This window comes from Leucoraja erinacea, chromosome 3 (genome assembly GCF_028641065.1).
Source record: "Leucoraja erinacea ecotype New England chromosome 3, Leri_hhj_1, whole genome shotgun sequence".
NCBI classification, from domain to species: Eukaryota; Metazoa; Chordata; class Chondrichthyes; order Rajiformes; family Rajidae; genus Leucoraja; species Leucoraja erinaceus.
Window position 1 is genome coordinate 52,348,830 of NC_073379.1, and position 4,474 is coordinate 52,353,303.

The 4,474-nt window shown below is 39.1% G+C and overlaps 1 pseudogene; it reads right to left on the reverse strand.

The window, feature by feature from the left end:
- Positions 1-3,277: 3,277 nt before the first annotated feature.
- LOC129695962 (U2 spliceosomal RNA) lies at positions 3,278-3,395 on the reverse strand (annotated as a pseudogene).
- Positions 3,396-4,474: the final 1,079 nt, after the last annotated feature.

Below are 4,474 nucleotides of genomic sequence, written 5' to 3' on the forward strand. Positions count from 1 at the left end.
CATCTCTTTTATCTCCTGATAAATTAGGTGGTTGAACACGTTACTTGTAAGAAGATGAAAATGAATCCAATCCTTTGCATTTTCACTCTGAAGCTTAGCTGAGAGATGAAAGTCCTTCAGTGTAGGACAGTCAGGGTTAAACAAAAAGATCAAAGACATTTTTGCATTAATGAAATGCCTTTCACCTCAAGAGATATTCACAGCCACTGTCATACTTTTTAAAGTGTAGTCAATATAAGACTGCAAATATAACATAATTATACCACAAATAGTATGATGCTTGAAGAGGAAATATTGACAGTGATACTGAGATAAATACTATGTTTCTCATAGAATTGAGCCAAGGGGTCTGGTGCCATATGAGATAGAAGAGATAATTTAATATATCATTTAAACAACAGTGAAGATTGTCTCAATACTGCAATGAAAAGATTGCCTGGATTACATGGTCAAAACTCTAGAACAGAAGAAGCAGATTATTCAATGTGCTTTAGGGAAGCCGGTTATACAAAAATTGGCTGAGGTTATAATTTTAAGAAAAACATTTCATAGGATATAAAGAGCTCCACAATGTCCTGAGATTCTGAATTACACAATAAAAATACAACATGTCCTTTTTGTTTGAGTGTCCAAGTCAACATTCCTCCCCATTGAGGTATGTTTATTCAAGAATAGTAAGATTAAACGAGAACTTACCAGTTCGAAGTTTGATCTGTATTTTATGAGGAGTAACGTTGAGGGAATACATGAAGAGCCCGCTAGTACGCTTGCGTGTCATTCTTCAAAGCAGCGGAGTGAATCACAGATACCTGTAATGACTTAAGCATAGTAAGATTAGAGAAAAGATACCAGTCGTGTTTATGATCAAGGGTGGGAGCGGAGGGCATGTATTCCCTCAACGTTACTCCTCATAAAATACAGATCAAACTTCGAACTGGTAAGTTCTCGTTTAATCTTACTATTTTACTTCGGAGTCACGTGAGTGACTACATGAAGATTTCAAAGCTCTGTGATTCAAGCCGTGGAACGAGTCCATCATCACGTCTGCCTTGGTTTTGGGGAGAATAGTGATAACATATTAAACATCAATATGATATATATAAATAACCATAAAGTTAATAATAATTGATAGCCCCTGTTTTTTGGGGTAAATTATGGTATAGAAACTTAACAATGTTTCTGAAAAAATTCCAGTTTCCATTACTGGTTTGTTATAATCTTTAGAATGTTCTTTCCGATGGCCATCCTGCAGTCCTGAGGATTTATCCATAGGAACCTCCAATTTAAATGCTGCCGACGTTGCTGCAGCCTGGTGGAGTGAGATTTTAACCCAGTTAGTGTTTACGCCAACTTTGGTCAATACTATGTTAGCCATTTAGCTGGCCTGGCCTGTTATTCTTTAATGAGGCTGTCTGTAGTTGATGAAAAGTTCCTCTTCTGTGCCACTGATGGTCTTGGTTTGTTCCATGTATATTTGTAGATGTCTCACAACAGTCAATCATCTGTAGGGTAGGTTCTAAAAATGTTATGTTGGCCCGCTGACCCCTGTCTGTTTTGTTCCCTAATTCCTGAATATAGAAGTGTAAGTTGCCAGGTGAACTGGTCTAGTTATCCAGCCTTAATTTGGTAGGGACTGAGTCCTTAGTGCCGTGACCTAAGCCATCAGCATGATAGTTTTGAAAAAATGTCAAAACCTGTAATGACAGCGCTGTGGCTGGAGCCCAGTTCTTTAACAACGTTAAGACGATGCTGATGTCCCATATTTGGGAATACTCGGTCTTTGGGGAATTCCCATAAAATTGTCCTCCATAAACTGTTGTTCCGTTCTCTTGCCATAGGTAAGTAGATGGACCACTTCTGGCACAGTTGATGTCACTAATACTAAGCCCCCGTCGGTTAACAAAGCTGCCAAACAGGCTGGATGATGTATTATGGTTGCAACACATCTCCCATTAGTTTATGTATTTTAGACATTGTCTTTAGGTTGATTGTCTGTGGCCCGCTGTGATCATGTCCATTGCTCTGGCCGTCAGTCCCAGATGTAATAGTGGCGCTCTCAGACTCTACGATTTAAGCGATTTATATGTTCATGGCACGGGTGGTTTTCCCCATTCTTCATCGTCTGTTTAGGATGGTGGTGCATGGTTCTAATCTCATTCCCAGTACCGCCGAGAATCATGGTTGGGTAGGTCAGTGGGGTACTATTAAAAACACCCCTACTGATGAGGTTGCCAAATTGTGTTGGCCAGATTGTTACATGATGTAGATTCCCTTTCACCCATGTGCTACCACAGTTGATATGTGCTACCACAGTAGTATTGTTAATTTATAATCTAATAACCTGTTTAACATATTCCAGAGCAACATGACTTTAGGCCATGAAAAACACCCAACATTTCCAGGTAGTTATGCCCAGTGTTAGTAATAATGATGCTTCCTGTGTATTCCATCTTCCTCCACAGCTGGAGATGGAATTGGTAACACACCATCCTAGTGCATAGCATGCATATGTAGGACCATAGACTGGTTGCTGACAATGATAGGATTGGAGCAATGCCCAATGTTATCTTTCCACCATTTAGTTCCAATATGGCTTCTGTATGGCTTCATCATTCTATCGAAATGATCACCATTAATTTTAAGAGCTCATATTTTGGCCCTCTGTAAATCTTTATAATGTAAGGGTTTGAATTATGTGGCTGGAAACCCATATTCCCAGTACCACCTGTTGCCAAAATTCTTGCTACCAGTCTGATGGATGGTTTATCCTCATGTCAATGATTTTGCTGTATGCCTTTATTAAGGTTGTAACCTCTGTTGGCAAAGTTACTGACATGAGGAACTGAGTTATTGGTGAACCCCAAATAATCCCTTTAGTTTGAAGGCTTTAATTTTGATTTAATTGGATGGATAATGAATCTTAGTTTCCAATAATTGTTAAGTGGCTGTTACCGTTTGTTCAGCCCGTCCTAAGTTCCCGCACAATTAGTATGTCATCCAAAGAAGCCATTACCATTGTGTGGCTGGTTGTTATATTTTGTAAATAACCTAGGTGCTAATGTAAACACATTAGGTAGTGCTCTATACTGCTAGAGCTGAGCCATCCAATTAGATAAAATAACGTCCGTGGTCACCTGTTATGGGTACTGAAAATAGTAAGCATCCTATGAATCAATGCTTGCCATTTTCGTTCTTAAAACGAATATACTTAACAATAGAAAAGGTTTCCGTTCTTAACGAATATATCGTATTATTCATTCTATTTATTTATTTATTTATTTGTTTGTTTATTTGTTTTTAATATATGGTCCCTAGATAAGGGACATATCAGATATTTAAACTGATAAAAAACCCAGATATTATGCTTGATCTTGGCCAAAAAGCCGAGATCTGATCTATGTTTGATGCGTCAAGCACCATATCCTATTTTGTTAGGAAGGGAATGCTAAGTAATAATTCTTCCCTTACAATGCAGCTAAAACCCCTCCGTTGCTGATGTCCAGTGTCTGTATCCCATATGACATATTTGGTAATTGGTGATTATGTCTGGATACGAGTAGATCGGCATCTGGTGTTCCATATCGTGTAGAAACATCAGCAAATACTATAGCCCAATATCCATTTGGTGTTCTCCTCCAAATTCCTCTCTCGATATATCAGCTGGACTAGAAAATTATGTGTTGTAAAATTCTATTGTGTATCCCCGGATACTGTTTAAGATACGAGTGTCAAAAATTATTTATTCGATGTCTTCTCGCACCAACCTCCTTGCTTCCTTCTGGTTTTACTGTTTTCATCTGGATCCCCGAGGCCGTGTGTTGAGGGTGTACACATCTTCAGATATAGGGGCGATACCTTTGAGGATGATGTTTGGACGTTTAGATGAGCTCCAATTTGGCTTCATTTTCCAACTCCTTGACCTTCTAGATCGGTCACCTCCAAATAAAGATATTGCTAGGAGGTTTCGGGTTTACACAGGCCCGTGTCAATCCCGGTTGGATGTAACCAGATGCATAAATTGATTAGTTTAGTACATTCAGGGATTTACAATCCCCAGTGGTAAGTGACCACTATGGTGTCAGCTAATGTTTGCCCCTGCAGTAGAGAGAGAACATATGGTCTATGCTGGCTTCTAACCTGGTTTGTAGATCTTTCCCAGTTAGCTTTACTCACAGCTGTACTGTTGTTCCCCCTGAAACATAGACAGACATCCCATGTGACTTCCCAGATGGGAATGGAATTTGTCAGTAAATATTTTGGACTGCTAAATCCTTCAGTCACAACATAAGTATTCCTGTATTTCTATCAGGAAAAGACCAATAATGCACTCTATGTACTTTGTGACTTAGAAAAAGCATCACCTCATTATTATAGCTCTTACATCTGTTTACCTGTCCAGGGTTTGCCCTAGACTTGACCCCAGCACTCTTCTGACAAAAGAGTCTACTGGAGGGAGAGAAGCATGATTATAGCC